Source organism: Dendrobates tinctorius, unplaced genomic scaffold (genome assembly GCF_039654945.1).
Source record: "Dendrobates tinctorius isolate UK_male_01 unplaced genomic scaffold, ASM3965494v1 ptg000064l, whole genome shotgun sequence".
Taxonomy (NCBI): domain Eukaryota; kingdom Metazoa; phylum Chordata; class Amphibia; order Anura; family Dendrobatidae; genus Dendrobates; species Dendrobates tinctorius.
In genome coordinates, this window is record NW_027361732.1 from 58,347,032 (window position 1) to 58,365,620 (window position 18,589).

Consider the following 18,589-nt stretch of genomic DNA (forward strand, 5'->3'; position numbering starts at 1 on the left):
CATTATCCCTCTATCCTCTCAACCGAGATACAGGCACTCAGTTCCCTGCAGGATGACCATACATTGGTCTTTAAACCTGCAGACAAAGGAGGTGCTACTGTTCATTACGGACACTACAGACTATATTTCGGAGATCAATTGCCAACTCACAGACAACTCTATTTATACTGAGCTTTCTAGGGATCCCACTCCTAATGTCCAACATCAAATCAATAATATCCTCCTAAAATACTCTCAGTTGGGTGTTATTGACAAAAAAACCTGTGAGTTTCTGACCAATAGTCATCCAATCATGCAGGTTTTCTACATCCTCCCAAAAATTCATAAAAATCTGTAAAAACCACCGGGTTGACCCATAGTTTCATCCACCAACTCCATCCTGTCTCCTGTATCCATTTTTCTTGAGAAGATCTTGATGCCATTAATTCAGTTCACTCCCTCATTCCTTTTAGATACAGGAGCTTTCTTAGATGCCATTAAACATCTGGGTCCTGTCCCAAATGAAGCCCACCTGGTTTCATTTGATGTAAAAGACCTGTACACTTCTATTCCACACAATGAGGGCATTCAATCTATTAATCGGCTCCTTTCATCCTCTTACTTGGACAACACACAGATCAACGTCTGCATTGATCTTTTATTCTTGGTCCTAACATCAAATTTCTTCATGTTTCAGAACAAATTTTACCTAAAGACTAGAGTTGAGCGAAACAGGTCAGTCAGATTCAAAAATCGGAAAAATGCCCGCTGGGTATGAGTGAGGTCCACTACCTGGGACACTGGGTAGGTGGGGGAGCTCTGAAGCCAGAGCCTGGGAAGGTGGATGCCATCGCATCCTGGCCCACCCCCAGGACCAAGAAGCAAGTGATGTCCTTCTTGGGGACTGCCGGGTATTATAGGAGGTTTCTTCCACACTATAGTCCCCTGGCCAAGCCCCTCACAGACCTCACCAAGAAGAAGCTGCCCGTCGCAGTCGACTGGACAGTCGCCTGCAAGACAGCTTTCCAGGCGCTCAAGACTGCCCTTTCTAGCTCTCCTGTAGTACAGGCAGCCGACTTCACGCGGCCGTTCGTAGTGCAGACCGATGCCAGCGACTTTGGCCTCGGTGCTGTGCTCAGCCTGGTCGACACTACGGGCCATGAACACCCCATTCTGTACCTGAGCCAGAAGCTCCTGCCGAGGGAAGTGGCCTATTCCACGATGGAGAAGGAATGTCTGGCAATTGTGTGGGCCCTGCAGCGTCTGCAGCCATACTTGTACGGATGCCAATTCACCGTGGAAACAGACCACAACCCCCTCAGCTGGTTACACATGGTCTCTGGGACGAATGGGAGTTGCTACACTGGAGCCTCGCTCTCCAACAGTATCACTTCACCATTCACCACAAAAGAGGCAGGGACCATGGTAACGCTGATGGGTTGTCCCGGTAAGGAGAGGGTGTGGAAGGGCGCATGGTGGAACACAGGAATGTGATACCCCTAGTGCCCTCTAAAGCAGGGAGGTGTGATGAACAAAGCAGGATTTAGTGTTCCAATGTTGAATAGCAAGGCCTTTTAGTATGATAATGAGATAAGGCCAAAAACAGAACTTCAAAGCTTAAGTAGGAGCCACGTCAGCATGGGGCAGGAAGGTGCCTGGGGGCCTCAATTAGAATATACCTGACAGCTAGACATAGAAATACACATCCATTGTCTCTCCCAGCCGCCCCAACTCCATCCTAGGATCATGGATTATGAGCATATCTTTCGAGTTATGGACTCATGAAAAATATCCAAGTGACCCTGAGGAAATCGTGCATCTGGCAGTGCAACTCCTGAGTCGATGAGGGCTCTGGGACCTGAGATATAGAGATTGGCCCTCCACAGCAACCTAATGGGGCCATGTTTGCTCTCCACGCGACAGGCAAAACAAACCGCATTCACTGGTACCTCTCATGTCCTGATTCAATCATGCTGTTGAAAGTTACCCCCTTTTCTTAGATATTGGGAATAAGTTCTGCAGGAAGCTAAAGGGTGGAGATTATTAGCCCACCCTCTGACACAGGGGGAGGGACCCAGCATGCTTAAGAACAGCAGCACATGGCAGAGACACTCACTGTCTCTCAGAAGAACCAGACGATGATGATCTAAGAAGGAACTGGGGACAGATCTGCCAAGGGGAGCAACGGCCGCGCTTTGGGGTCTGTCCGGCAACTAAGATTCTTGTACCTGTGGACTGCAGAGCACCCGACACCCACATGCAACCTACAATCTGGTAAATTGACCTCCAGCTTAATATCTCTAAGTCTTGTACCCTTATTGTTATATTTTACTCTGACTGCAAATCCACTGTAATTCCATTGTATAGCTTACTGTATATTTTTGTAATTATGTAGGGTGCCCTTAAGGCAAACAAACCATAAAATTAATCTTGGGCTGATGCTTTTACTCTGATTATGAATCTTAGAATACCCAGCGGGTAACAGGACAACCTCCCCGGCGGCCATTTGCTCTAGGTGCAGTTCCCTTATTGACTTGAGAGACAAAGGGGGCATGGGAGAGCTGTGCCTGTGTAGTTATGTCACATTGGTGATGTGGGAGGAACGGGTCCTGTCCTCCACACTTGTTATACAGTACCTTTGTTCGACATTTAGCATTACGGTCAAATCCATACTGTGTAAGCATCTGAGAGTGATGGGACCTTTTATACGGAGATTTCAATTGTACCCTAAAAAATATATACTTGCTATCTTGTTATCCAGGACTTTTTTTTACAACATTTTTGATTATGGTCAAAACCAAACTGAGTGAGCATCTGAGGGTGACTACGGAAATATATACCGATATTTTCAATTTGGCCAACACTGTATACAGCTGAACACTTCTGATACAGTAACCTTTTAAGCTATTTAGATTCTGGTGTAATCCATAATGAGCCTGTAAACGTCTGTCTGTTACTCCGGCAATATATTTGGAACTTTAAGATTAACCCAACACTGTGTACAGCTGTACGCTTGTGTTACATAACCCATTTACAGCTTTTCATATTCTTGTGTAATCCATACTGGGCCTGAGAGCATTTGTGTCTGCCTCCTGAAATGTATACGGAGAATCAGAATGTTTACACTATATTATATACTGTATACCTTGTATCTGGTGATACTGTACCCTTTTTCAACTTGTTATTTTATTGGGTAATCCATACTAAGCCTGTGAGCGTCTGTGTATGCCTCATGAAATCTATACGGAGATTTACTGTTATCCATAGACTGTATAGAGTTGTACGCTTCTGATACAGTACCATATATCTGCTGGTATTTTGGGTCCATTTTCAAAAACATGAGGAAGTATGGTGGAAGAGGACGTGGATGTTGGCGTGGAGGGCCACCTGGTACTGATGTTGGTGGTGGTGGTGCATCTACTGGTAGTGCCAAAAACACAATAGCAGCTAAGGCAGGAGGTGTTGAGCCAGTGTCATGGTGTAGCTCTGGAAGGCCTGTAAGGCTCCCTTTTCTGGGAGTAGGTAGACTGTTATGATGAGTCACCGAAGGAGGAAAAAACAAAATACCAGCTAAGTCCAGAAAAACCAGAGAGGTTGGCAGCTATCGGATTGCATACCCCTGAACCTATCCACAACAACTAGCAGTAGCCGTGGGGGGTTCCTACGGTGCCCTAGACCCCTCGATCACAGCCGGAGAGCTACATAGCCTAAAGACAGACAGGGGAAAAACTAAACTGCCCCAGAGCAGACCCCAAAGCAATAGGCAGCCCCCAACATATAATGACGGTGAAGCAAGATGAAAACACTAACACAGATAGAAAGATAGGTTGAGCAAATGATGGGGCCCAAGCTAACTACATAGGGCAGGATAGGAAAGCTGCTGTCTGCCATCCGCAAAAACCCTATCAAAATGAGCCAACCGACTGATAGGAAAAACAGGCCCTGAAGTTGCTAGGCTTCAAAAGACTATATCAGCACTCAGGTATATTCTGAAGACAGAGCAAAAGATCAACAGATCAGAGACAAAAATGGAATTCAGCTCACCCCCGGTCAGGGATGGCAGAACTCCCAAAAAACAAGGCAAAACAAAAACAAAACTGAAGAGTACAAAGCAGAGCAGAAAAACTTAGCATTGAGACGCAGGAATCAGGCTGGTCTCCAAGAATCCAGCAGGAAAATCACCAGCCAGGAAGAAGGGCGTCGGCAGCCTTATATCCAGTCCTCAATTCCAGCCACCCAGTTATCATCTAGCTGCCCAGGTGTTTGGTAATCAGTCTCACTACCTTCCTTCACCAGAGGAGGGAGTTCATCAGACCTCAATGTTGAAGGGAAAAATGAACTCACAACAGTAGACTGCTTTAAAAGTCAGAGTATCAGGAACTGTTTGTGGCTTACATTGCTGAAACAGCTTCCAGCTCTATCGCCTCCACTTCTGAAGTTGTAAAAAATGCAAGCACTGAGTCGCAACTGCAGGCTTCAGGTCAGGAGCAACCCCTTTCCTTGTGTCCTTCACTCACACCAAAAAAGAAGGATGTGGAAGCACACACCTCAGATTACTCCATGGAGCTCTTTTCATATACCATGCCTGGGTTAATTAAAAATAGGTCCCATCATGTACTGCAGCAATGTAAATGGGGCAGATCAGACTCTGGAGCAGCATCTAAGGGGCCCATTATACACTGGAGCATTACAAATGGGGCCCATTATATATGGAGCATTATTGGAGCCCATCATACACTGGAGCATCATCCATGAGGCCCATCATGTACTGGAGCATTGTAAATGGGGCAGATCAGACACTGGAGCAGCATCTAAGGGGCCCATTATACACTGGAGCTTTACAAATTGTGCCCATTATATTTGAAGCATTATTGGAGCCCATCATACACTGGAGCATCATCCATGAAGCCCATCATGTACTGGAGCATTGTAAATGGGGCAGATCAGACACTGGAGCAGCATTTAAGGGGCACATTATACACTGGAGCATTTTTAGGGCCCATGATACACTAGAGCATCATCCATGAGGCCCATCATGTACTGGAGCATTGTAAATGGGGCAGATCAGACACTGGAGCAGCAACTAAGGGGCACATTATACACTAGAGCATTACAAATGGGGCCCATTATATATGGAGCATTAATGGAGCCCATCATACACTGGAGCATCATCCATGAATCCATGAGGCCCATCATGTACTGGAGCAATGCAAATGGGGAAGATCAGACACTGGAGCAGCATGTAAGGGGCACATTATACACTAGAGCATTACAAATGGGGAACGTTATATATGGAGCAATATGTGGAGCTCATCAGATACTGCATGGAACATTATATGTGACTAATTATTTGGTATGGAGAAATATATGGGGCTCATTATTCTGTATGGCGCACAATGTGGTGGCCATAACACTGTATGGAGTAATATACTGTCCTGTTTTTGAGCTATTGTACAATTTAAAATAGATCAGTCATGTCTAGTGTTGAGCATTCCGATACTGCAAAATCGGGTATCAGCCGATATTCGCAGTATCGGAGTTCCGATACTGAGTTCCGATACTTTTAGAATATCGAATACCGGAATCGGAAGTTCCCTTAATGCAATGAGCCAGTTTGATTTCATTCAGCCAATGAGGAAGCCTAAGAAGTGTGGGCACAATCTATTATGCATGCTAGGCATGTTAACTAATGGCATGGCTGTGATTGGCTGATGAAATGATTTCATGATGCACTATAAAAGCCGCCGCCACCATTTTGTTTTCACTCTCCTGTGAACTTACTTAGGGACAGGACGCTGCTATTCTGACTCTGAGGGACAGTTTGAGCTAGCGATTTGCTTTATTGTGCTTTACCCAGGCTACTTTAGCAACCGCTGTGTGAGAAGCTTTCTTTTGCCTTGCAGCGCTGTTCACGGCTGTCTGTGAGGTCTCTGTGTGTGAGTGCAGCTCACGCTGTAGTGCGTTGTGCAGCCACCTCCGGTTGTAGTCTGCTCAACGTGCGTCAATGACTCATACATAGTACTTTTTGCATTAGTGCAGCTCATTTTTCCTGATTTCTCCTATTAGTGTGGTTCCATCCGTATCCAGCTAGATTGCTTGAAAACACTATATTAGAGTAGATAGAGGAGCTTTTCTGCAGCCTTGCAGCGCTATTCACGGCTGTCTGCGAGATCTCTGTGCATGAGTGCAGCTCACGCTGTAGTGTGTTTTGCTGCCACCTCCGGTTGTACACAGCTCAGTGTGCGTCACTGCCTCATACATTGTCCTTTTTTGCATTAGTGCAGCTCATTTTTCCTGATTTCTCCTATTAGTGTGGTTCCATCCGTATCCAGCTAGAATATTTGCAAACACTATATAGGAGTAGATAAAGGAACCTTTCTGCTGGCTTGTGCCCTGCAGCCCCAGCCAGATTAGTATTAGCCTATTTTTTGGAGCCACATCTATTGCATTGTAGGTTACCTTCCTGCATTGTAATAGCTACAAAAAGTTTGTTATACTGTCAGTTTTACATCTTTGGGCACATCCAGTGTCTTTTTGTGAAAAAAAAGTTAATAAAGTTCACCAAACACTCCACTTTGCAGTTGTATAGGCCACATTAGCTCATATTAAAGTGTAGTCCACACTTTATAAAATCAGTGTTTCTTATACCTGTTAGCAGCTGTTCAGGAATAAGCACACTAAGCCCTTAGTACTTTTCTGCCTATCTTTATCAGTTTACCAAGATGAAGAAGGCAGGGAGTAAGGCACGTGGTCTTGGGCGTGGAGTTTCTGCAGGGAGAGGACGTGGGGATTCTGTGCCTGCTGCGGGCACCAGTGACTCAGCATCCCCCAGTTTTACCAGGGAACAGTCCTTTATGCGCAGCTTTGCAGGAGCTCGCCGTTCCCCACTGCTGCGGGAGGAACATATTGAAGCCATTATCGGATGGATGGCAGCTAACGCATCGACTTCAGTTAGTTCCAGATCCTCTCAGGTCCAGAACACTGAAGAGCACCCATCTGTCTCTTCACCACCTGCCAAATTGCCCAGGCAGTCAGAGAGCCCTGGACAGGAGCCATCTCTACTTCTTTTCTCTGAATCTCTTGGCTCGGAAGGAGGGGGCCAGCCAAGCAGCATTCGAGAATTTAAAGAAGAGGTAGTATGCAGTGATGCGCAACAGCTTTGTCTCTCTGAATCTGAAGAGGCAGGAGGGCCAGTGCCTATGATCAGCACACCTCAGTACGCATCTGATGATGAGACTCAGGTGCCACTTTCTGGTGCGTACTGTGCTGTCAAGACTACCTAGGAGAAGCAGTCGTTTGAAGAGGGTAGTGAAGATGATGAGGTCCTTGACCCATCATAGTGTGAGGTACAGGAAGATGGTGGGAGCAGCTCTGAGGAAGAGATTCCCCTAACGGCCAAAAAAGGAGGGAGAGGGAGGGGGCAGACTCGGTTGCCTGTAGCCTCCACTTTATCACCCATTAGGAGCATGCCTCTTACAAAACCCAAAACAGGCGCTCCCAAGACTTGCAGTGCCTGGTCCTTTTTTGACACAGTTGCAGATGACATTTGCTTTGTCAAATGCAAGCTGTGTAATCAGAAAGTGAAAAGAGGGAAAATTGTCAGCAACCCCTGTAGGACTGTGGGATTCGGTAACTCCGGCCGGCTCGCGGCCTTGCAAGTTTTTTCCATGTGTACCTTCTGCTGCCTATCTGAGTTCCAGTACCATTAGCTGGTTCTTTGGAAGTCAATCTTGAATATGTCCCCCTGGGTTCCAGTAACGTCAGCTGGTTCCAGGCAGAGCCTTTGGCTTAGGTGCCTCCTTCTCGGTATCCGAGTTCCACCAATGTCTGCTGGTCCTTGGTAGTGCTTTCTGGCACAGGTACCTCCTGCTTAGTAACCGGGTTCCAGTACCATCAGCTGGTCCTTGGTAGTTCCATTGGCTCTTGCACCTTCGGCTTCCCATCCAGGTTCCAGTACCGTCAGCTGGCTCTCAGCAGTTCCTCAGCCTTCTTGTACTTTCTGCTACATTTCCAAGTTCAAGCTTTTTAAATGGTTTTTGGTAATCACTCTGGATCTCCCTGACGACGATCCTAAAGACGACGACCCTGAAGACCACCTCGAAGAAGACGACGACCCCGAAAACAACAACCCTGGAGACAACGATCCTGAAGACCACCCCGAAGAAGACCAAGAAGATGACCCTGAAGGTGATGACCAAGAGGACAAAGAACAAGAAGACAACCACCAAGATACAGAAGAACAAGAGACAGAAGACTAAGAAGCAGAAAAACAAGAAGCTGCAAAACAAAAAGCAGAAGAACATTAAGCATAAGACTAAAAATCAGAGCAAAAGATATTATCTAAATTATAAGCAGAAGAAGACTAAGCAGTGTATGGGGGTGAGTCCGTTCCTCCTCGTGGTGCCCCTGGAAAATACCTGCTGCTGCAGGCAAAACTGAACGCGGACAAATCCTGTTGTAAATCTTTTGTGACAGGCAGAACGGAAGGTGTAATCTTCAAACTTTTATAGATAACAACTACAGGAATGCCTGTCACAAATAAGAATATGATGAAGAAGAAGAATATGAAGATGAAGAAGTAGAATATGAAGAATAATAATAGTTGAATAAGAAGAATATGAAGAATGTAAAAAAAAAAGAATAACACTGGTCAACAGCATTTTTGGTGCCAAAGATATTTCATCGAATTTAGGGTATTTTTGGGGTGCTGATTCTGAATATGTCATCAGTTTTGCCAGATTGGCTCAAGTTTTTGAGATTTTTGGTATCTTATTTATAGCACTTGTTGGTAAATGCGACGCATCATCTCATTAATTTCTTTGGATTAGTACTTGAACTGAGCAGTTCTCAATATAGTTTTGTGTTAATTAGTGTTCTAAAAGTTTGTTCATAGCTTGATTTTTGCACTAACTTTATGTTGTTGTCTGTTTTCCAGTGAAAAGCATGAACTCATCAAGAAGAAGTTGTCTTAACGATCCAGACTCATTCTGTTACATTTGTGGTGAATACACACTGCCAAAACATAGAAGAAACATAACAGACTTCGTAAAAAAAGTGTATTTTGCCTATTTTGGGGTTATGCTTGGGGACCAAGACAAGTTTTGGGCACCACACATAGTGTGCAAAGCATGTATCGAATTATTACGAAAATGGAGCAAAGGACAAAGAAAAAGCTTCAAATTTGGTGTTCCAATGGTGTGGAGAGAGCCAAAAAATCATCATGATGACTGTTATTTATGGTAAACACAGGTACAGGCACATCTTCACAATGAGGGACAGGCCTTCTTGCAGATTCCATGTTACTCCCATTTTCGTTTCTTATGCTTATTGAATCCTTGCACTTGCACTGCACAGAAATAACAGTCATCATGATGATTTTTTGGCTCTCTCCACACCATTGGAACACCAAATTTGAAGCTTTTTCTTTGTCCTTTGCTCCATTTTCGTAATAATTCGATACATGCTTTGCACACTATGTGTGGTGCCCAAAACTTGTCTTGGTCCCCAAGCATAACCCCAAAATAGGCAAAATACACTTTTTTTACGAAGTCTGTTATGTTTCTTCTATGTTTTGGCAGTGTATATTCACCACAAATGTAACAGAATGAGTCTGGATCGTTAAGACAACTTCTTCATGATGAGTTCATGCTTTTCACTGGAAAACAGACAACAACATAAAGTTAGTGCAAAAATCAAGCTATGAACAAACTTTTAGAACACTAATTAACACAAAACTATATTGAGAACTGCTCAGTTCAAGTACTAATCCAAAGAAATTAATGAGATGATGCGTCGCATTTACCAACAAGTGCTATAAATAAGATACCAAAAATCTCAAAAACTTGAGCCAATCTGGCAAAACTGATGACATATTCAGAATCAGCACCCCAAAAATACCCCAAATTCATTAAAATATTTTGGACACCAGAAAAAAAAATTTTTTTCGTTGACCTGTGTAATAGGAAGAAGGTGAAGAAGAAGAAGATGAATAAGGTGAAGAAGAAGTTGATGAAAAAGATGCTGCTGCTGAGGATGATGAAGGAGAAAGTGTGGGAGAAGTAAAAAATAAGGTGAAGAGCATGGAAGTAGTGAATCATAAATATCTGACAAAATATAAAAAAGCTTAACATAGTCAATATCTTTGTAACTCCGAACGTCTTAAAAAAAAATTAATTCCTGCTATTCCATTTGATTGAGCTAAACCTCTATGCCTTTAATGCCTCCTCCACCTCCCCCAATACATTCTACATTATTCTTAGTTGTTTTCCTTCATGTAGAATTAAACTACAAGGAAAGTGAGGGTTTATTTTCATTCCAATACTTGTGTCCCATTGACTTGCATTGGTTTCCGGTATCGGAATCGGCGATATCCGATATTTTTGGGGTATCGGTCCGATCCAGTCCGATCCGATATTTCCCGACACTAGTCATGTCATGTAAGCTGTGAAATACGTGTCATTGTACTATACCTATATTTCTGTGGCATATCGGAGCATCATGAGTTGTGGTATGTGTTAAAGGGGCGCACTGACACTCTTTGGCCTAGGGCACACAAAAACCTGGAGCCAGCCAGTAAACCCGACTCGACCCGAAAAAAGGCAAAGTCGCTCATCTCTACTAAAGACCGTGGCACCGCTATGGGCTCAAAAGTAACCCCCCGTATGCTAACTGCTACATGGCCAATTTTGAGGACATGGTCATATACAAAAGCCACCTTTTTCTTGACAATGTCCTCATATGGAAACGTTACATAGATGACACTGAGCAGTGTATCTAATCCTAGCCTGTGTGATACCATCTGCTGAGCCGTGTATCTAACCCTATCCTGTGTGATAATGACTCCTGAGCCATGTACCTAATCCTAGTCTGTGTGATACTGTCTGCTGAGCCCTGCACCTAATCCTAGTCTGTGTAATACTGTCTGCTGAGCCGTGTAGCTAATCCTATTCTGTGTGATAGTGTGTGCTGAGCCTTGTATCTAATTCTATCCTGTGTGATACTGACTGCTGAGCCGTGTATCTAATCCTATCCTGTGTGATACTGACTGCTGAGCCGTGTACCTAATCCAAGTCTGTGTGATACTGACTGCTGAGCCATGTATCTAATCCTATTCCTTGTGATACTGTCTGCTGAGCCGTGTATCTAATACTATTCTGTGTGATACTGTGTGCTGAGCTGTGTATCTAATCCTATCTGGTGTGATACTGTCTGCTGAGCCGTGTATCTATTCCTATTCCGTGTGATACTGACTGCTGAGCTGTGTATCTAATCCTATCCTGTGTGATACTGACTGCTGAGCCCTGTATCTAATCCTATCCTATGTGATACTGACTGCTGAGCCCTGTATCTAATCCTATCCTGTGTGATACTGGGCTCCCCCTGCAGTCTGTGTCAGTGTGTGGTCTTTGTTGGCACGGTAATAAATTGTGTTATTTCCAGCTTTACAGAAGGACAATAACACCATAGAAATGATAAGAATAATAGGCCTCAGTTACCACAACTGTCTACAAAGAAAACTGTTGCTGATAGCAACCAATCACAGCTCATTTTTCATCTTTTAAACAGCTCTGGGACAGTGTGGCGAGTTTTGAGTGGCGACTTTTGTGTTTCGACTTTTATGTGGCGAGGTTGGTGAAATGTGTGCTGAGGGTGGTATATGTTTTGAAGCATGTGGTAGCGTGTGGCGCATTTTGTGTGTGTGTTCATATCCCCGTGTGTGGTGAGCATCCCATGTCAGGGCCCCACCTTAGCAACTGTACGGTATATACTCTTTGGCGCCATCGCTCTCATTCTTTAAGTCCCCCTTGTTCACATCTGGCAGCTGTCAATTTGCCTCCAACACTTTTCCTTTCACTTTTTCCCCATTATGTAGATAGGGGTAAAATTTTTTGTTGAATTGGAATGCGCGGGGTTAAAATTTTGCCTCACAACATAGCCTATGATGCTCTCGGGGTCCAGATGTGTGACTGTGCAAAATTTTGTGGCTGTAGCTATGATGGTGCAGATGCCAATCCCGGACATACACACATACATACATAAATTTTGCCTCACAACATAGCATATGACACTCTCGGGGTCCAGACGTGTCACTGTGCCAAATTTTGTGGCTGTAGCTGCAACGGTGCAGATGCCAATCCAGGACATACACACATACATACAAACATACACACACAAACACATTGAGCTTTATATATTAGATAAATGCAAATCAGTAAAATCTTTACAAATGTTGTCAACATTTTTGTTTAAAATCTAGGTTTAGATCTTGCTTTTTCTTATGTTCAAATGAATTGCCCACCTGTGTCCTGGTCCCATTCGCTGAATTTTACAAGATGAATAATAGACATTACCCTTTAATATTGCAGGGAAGAAAAGTTATTTGATCTTATTTTAGATGTTTCTTGTATTGAACGGCTGTGCTAAAGAGTCAAAAATGCTTAATTCTGATTGCCTTTAACTTAATGTCAGCCTGAGTTACTCTCTACTGTTTAATATTTAAATATATTCCATTTACCTTATTTCTTTTAGAAATAGAACGGCATTACCTCTCTTTTCATCTCCAGTATGCCTGATTGGATTGCTTATCACCATCCGCTTCAAGTTACTGAGTATATTCACACCTGGGAAGATTTATGTCCTTTGTTACACTGAAATATGCTGATCCTGAATGTGTATGGAGAGATTATTTTAAGTTAAGGTAACCTACCTAGTTCCCGAGTGGATTATCCTTTACCTTCATATTGGCCTTGATGGGTTATAGTTTTTGAAATATGCAGGAAAATATAATAATTTATTGATTGGAACATTAATTAGTCAAAATATCCTCTCTTATATTAAGAATTTAGTGCCTGAATGTCGTTTTTTATTTTGAGCTATGATTTCCAGCAAAGTTTTTTTTTTTCAACATTACTTCTTGTTCTTCATCATGAACTATGTGTATTTATATGCTCAGTTCTTCTTGGCCCCGTGGGTACATTGCAAAATCATTTCACACAATTCCAATACTGCTTCTTAGGAATAAAATACAAATATGATAATATGCAATTGCAAAAGACATTTTAAAAAACTTATGGTGAAATTGAGGGCTTAACCAAAGGATTAAATCAAGGAAGCTAAGAATCCATTTACTTAATAAAGAGACAGCTGTAAAAAATGATATTCTGTGTCCTTTTTAGAGGAATTTATACAGATACAGATGAAGCAGAAGTATAAAATCATCTATGCCAAGAAATAGAAGAACACAGCATGAACATCATGAATTTGGAAATGGAAGTGTAAATAAAGTACATTTTTTACGTTTGTCATAGAATTTGATAGATGTGGTCAATGAAAAAAACACATTATAACAATGTATGTGATGTGTAGTGTGAAAAACCATGCAATTTTGCCATAAAAAAAGATTTCAAGCATTTCTGAAATACACATTTTTTGAAAAATATCACATTGGCATATGAGTAAAAAATATCACTGTAAAAACAACTTACGTTAGAAATTATAGCGTATGATAATCTGATCTATGAGTGTTGCATTTTTAGGACTACTATTAAATCGGTTTTCAACCCCATGGAAAACATTTGCAAAATTTACATATTGTTAATATGCTAGCCAGCTTGAGCGGATGTCACGTGACTCCAATTATGTGTTTTGCATACTTGCGGCCATAATCCGATTCTATGTGCAGATTCTAGCCCAAGAAATAAGTCATCAGGCAAGGACTGGCCTGCCGTGTGTATTTATATTGATTTTATATTCTAAAAACCTGTATTTGAACTGAATTTTGTGAGTATATAGAAAAACCTTATCTCGTATAAGCCTGGCTGGGCTGCAGTATGTTTGGTTGTGTTTACGGGTGACTCGAATTGAGAACTTTTTAGAGGACGCAGATCCTGCTACCTAACAATGCAATTATATTTTTCATCTATATTTCAATACTACAAATGTGGTGAGGAGCAGAAATCTAAGTGAATTTTTGGGTATGCGTCAAAGATTGTAGATATGGTAAAGTTCAATTTATTTGTCTTCCTGGTTTCTGATCTGTTTCTCTCAATGTCCACTGCTTACCTGAAGTTTGCCCTGGAGTGGAAAGCCTCTTTAGGCCATGTACACATGTTCAGAATTTGGTCAGTATCTTAACTCAGTGTATATAAGCCAAAACCAGAAGTGGAACAACGAAAGGAAAAGTATAATAGAAACATGTGCACCACTTCAAATTTTTGTTCTCTCTCCTCATTTTGGCCAACAAATACTGATATAAAATATTGACCAAATACTGGACACGTGAACATCACTGTAAAATGAATATGTCACCAAAATACAAAGTAAAAGCTACAAATTATGCATCACAAAAAATTACTGTTTAGCCCAAATGAGACTGGTGTACTTACTTATTTGAAAATTAGTAAAGTATGGCTGAATAGTACTCTTTGAATGGTTTGAAGCTTGATATTAGGAGGAGCATTTTATGAGTTCAACTAGAGCTACAGTGGGTATGGAAAGTATTCAGACCCCTTTAAATTTTTCACTCTTTGTTTCATTGCAGCCATTCGGTAAATTCAAAAAAGTTCATTTTTTTCTCATTGTTGTATACTTTGCACCCCATTTTGACAGAAAAAAACAAAATATAGAAATTTTTGCAAATATATTAAAAAACAAAAAATGAAATGTCACATGGTCATAAGTAATCAGACCATTTGCTCTGTATTGAGTAGAATCACCCTTTTGGGCAGTACGGTGGCTCGGTGGTTAGCACTGCAGCCTTGCAGCGCTGGGGTCCTGGGTTCAAATTCCACCAAGGACAACATCTGCAAGGAGTTTATATATTTTCCCCGTGTTTGCGTGGGTTTCTTCCGGGTACTCCGGTTTCCTCCCACATTCCAAAGACGTACTATTCAGATTGTGAGCCACATTGGGGACAACAATGCTAATGTGTGTAAAGCGCTGCGGAATATGTTAGTGTTATATAAAAATAAAGATTATTATTTGAGCTAGTACAGCCATGAGTCTTCTTGGGAATGATGCATCAAGTTTTTCACACCTGGATTTGGGGATCCTCTGCCATTCTTCCTTGCAGATCGTCTCCACTTCCATTAGGTTGGATGGTAGAAATTAGAGGACAGCCATTTTCAGGTCTCTCTAGAGATCCTCAATTGGGTTTAGGTCAAGGCTCTGGCTGGGCCAGACAAGAATGGTCACAGAATGGTTCTAAAGCCACACCTTTGATATTTTAGCTGTGTGCTTAGGGTCATTGTCTTGTTGGAAGGTAAACCTTCGGCCAAGTCTGAGGTCCAAAACACTGTGGAAGAGGTTTTCAGCCACGATATCTCTGTACATGGCTGCATTCATGTTTACTTCAATTGCAACCAGTCGTCCTGTCCCTGCAGCAAAAAAACACCCCCATAGCATGATACTGCCACTGCCATGTTTCACTATTGGGATTGAATTGGGCAGGTGATGAGCAGTGCCTGGTTTTCTCCACACATACCCCTTAGAATTATCACCAAATAGTTCTATATTTGTCTCATTAGACCAGAAAATCTTATTTCTCATAGTCTGGTAGTCCTCCATGTGTTTTTTTAGCAAACTCTATGTGGGCTTTTATATGTCTGGCACCGAGGAGAGCCTTCTGTAGGGCTACTCTGCCATAAAGGTCCTACTGGTAGAGGACTGCAGTGATAGTTGACATTGTGGAACTTTCTCCCATCTCCCTACTGCATCTGTGGAGCTCAGCCACAGTGATCTTGGGGTTCTTCTTTAACTCTCCCACCAATGCTCTTCTCCCATGATTACTCAGTTTGGCTGGACGGCCAGGTCAAGGAAGACTTCTGGTGGTCCCAAACTTCTTCCATTTAAGGACTATGGAGGTCACTGTGCTCTTAGGAACCTCAAGTACTGCAGAAAATATTTTCTTACCTTGGCCAGATCTGTGTCTTGCCACAGTTCTGTCTCTGAGCTTCTTGGCCAGTTCCTTTGACCTAATGCTTCTCATTTGGTCTGACATGCACTGTGAGCTTTGAGGTCTTATTTAAACAGACCAATGAAGGAGTAGAACCATCTCAAGGATGATCACAAGGAAATGGACAGCATGCAACTTAAATATGAGTGTCTGAGCAAAGGGTCTGAATACTTATGACCATGTGATATTTCATTTTTTTTTAATAAATTTGCAAAAATTTCTACATTTCTGATTTTTATTTAGTCAAGATGGAGTGCAGTGTACTTTAATGAGAAAAAAATGAACTTTTTTGAATTTACCAAATGGCTGCAATGAAACAAAGAGTTAAAAATTTAAATGGGTCTGAATACTTACCATACCCACTGTAGACTTATAAAATGCTCATTATAATATCATTCAGAAAATTTTGAAAGAGTATTAAATAGCTATTCTGACAGTGAATGTAATGCATTTACATGCCTGGTACTCCATTGAAGGTTTATATCCTCCAGAGAACTGCTCTTGTTTCTACTTATAATAAGCTCTAGCAATTGCAGTGGTAAAACTAGGAGATTTTGCTACAATTTCTGAGAAATAGATGATATTCTCTGATGTAGCAAGCTGTATGTCTTAAAGATAAGTAGATAAAATTTAATCAATAAACTACAAATTAACTTTGATTGAAATTTCTTGAGATTTTCATGTTGGATTTAAACAATTTGCAATTCAATTTTTGTGAATCACAAAAATAAAAAATAATTGCCACTGTTTCACACATTGCCATCTTTTTACTAACTTGATGTTTACTGTTACTTTTTTACAACAGAGTATTTTTATACGTTTGTTTTATTGTGCTTTTCTATGTTTCAGTCTTTTGGTGGTGTGAACACTATCCTACAGACTTGTTCACTGTGTGCATAGCCCATGTGTTTATATTTAATTGCCAAAGAATGCATCAGACAGAACCAATTTTAATCACCCTGCCCAAAAAGTTGATGTAAAAACAAATACTGTACCATGTATGTCCCAAATTCCAAATACCCCAGTGTTGGTCTATTTTTGAAAACATTATAATTGTGTCCAAAATGTATGGTAAATGAAAAAAATGGCACTAGAGATAGAATTGGAAGTGAAAAAGTAAAAAAAAAACTGTATGTCACGGCTAAGAATGTTTGAGTCATTAGAAGCTAAGCCAAAGCACCAGTGGCTCAAGCAAGTTTGGCATTAGTAAGTACAAATTACAGGTCACAATTGGCCTCATTTGCCTGCAGTAAGCATATTAGTGATAAGAAAAGGATAGCATTATTGAATATATGGCACATCACTCATTTCAGACACAGCTGGATGATGTTATCTCTAACAGAGACACCACCAGCTTGAGTCAGAGTTCTGCTCAGTCCCCCTCCTCCTCTTCATTAACATCTAGTGTTTTACATAATGGAATTTCAGTAACATCAATGACAGTGGAATTTGTTCAGCCCCTTAGTCCTCTAATGCACAGAACTTTTCAGGGCTAGCAAAGATATTTCACAAAAACAAATTCTTCCATTTGATATATTTGAAGAGATGAAGTGTTAGTCTTTGTACTTGGATAACCAAGGGCCAGAAGAGATGCAGAAAACAATTTAAATGCCTTGCTTTGTTGCTGGCTCTGCAAGCTGTAGTTATAAGAACACTGGCAGTTGTTATGGAGCTCTGAGATGGGGCAATTTTCATGGTTGTAATCAGGCGAGAGTTGTAAGGAGCTGTTCGGTACCATTTCCTCTGATGGAACAGTAGGAATGGCCAAGGATGATGATAACTGATGATGATTCTGTGGTGGCAAAGACCTGGAACCAAATAGGGTTGAAGAGGAAATGATGTCATTAGAATAGTGTTGGCTTCAGTGATACAAAAAGGTAAGTTTCAGTTAAAAGTTCCTCTAGGGCAAAATCTGTTTCTTTTTTGATAGGGTCAGGAGTAGAGATGAGTAAATATTTCAATGTTCGGTTCGGCTCACAATAACTAAATTTGCAATATTCCCCAATTTAGCTGTCGATTAAATCTCCAAAAATAGCCAAACATACATACACAGCACAAAAGTCGGTGTTTCCCACCCTGCGTGTCAGCGTGAGAAACACCGGCATAGCACTTCTGATTTGGCAGTGAAATCATGCCCGCCGATCACAGAGACGCAGCTCCCATGCTGTCAGAAGAGAGCATGAGCACTCAGCTGTGATCGGAGGTATTAAGCTTATCTCCAGTCACTGGTGTTAGCTGATCCCACAATTGGACATTCCAAAAGTCTGTTCACTTTTCCATTTATAGATTTGGGCCTCTCGCCCAGTCCACTTGAAGCGGGGCAAGCGGAGATGGCATGTAGCGATGTCCAAATATTTGAGCAGCCACGGTCACATGAAGTAGACGGTGTGAAAGTGTCACAAGAGGTGGACAATGATAAGACATAATTACCAGAAACTCCAGAGGGGGACCAGATGAGGAAGTGAAGGACGAGGGGGTGGATGATATAGTAACTGCCCCAAGCTGAGTGGAGGACATGCAGAGCGAGGACAGCAGCACACTGGGGAAGGGACACATAGCACCCCAACAGGCAGGAATAAGCAGTATGGTGGCCGCAGACAGAAGGTGGGCAACCGTTCCCTGTAACACCAACAAGATGGAAGTTGCCAGTCCAACTGT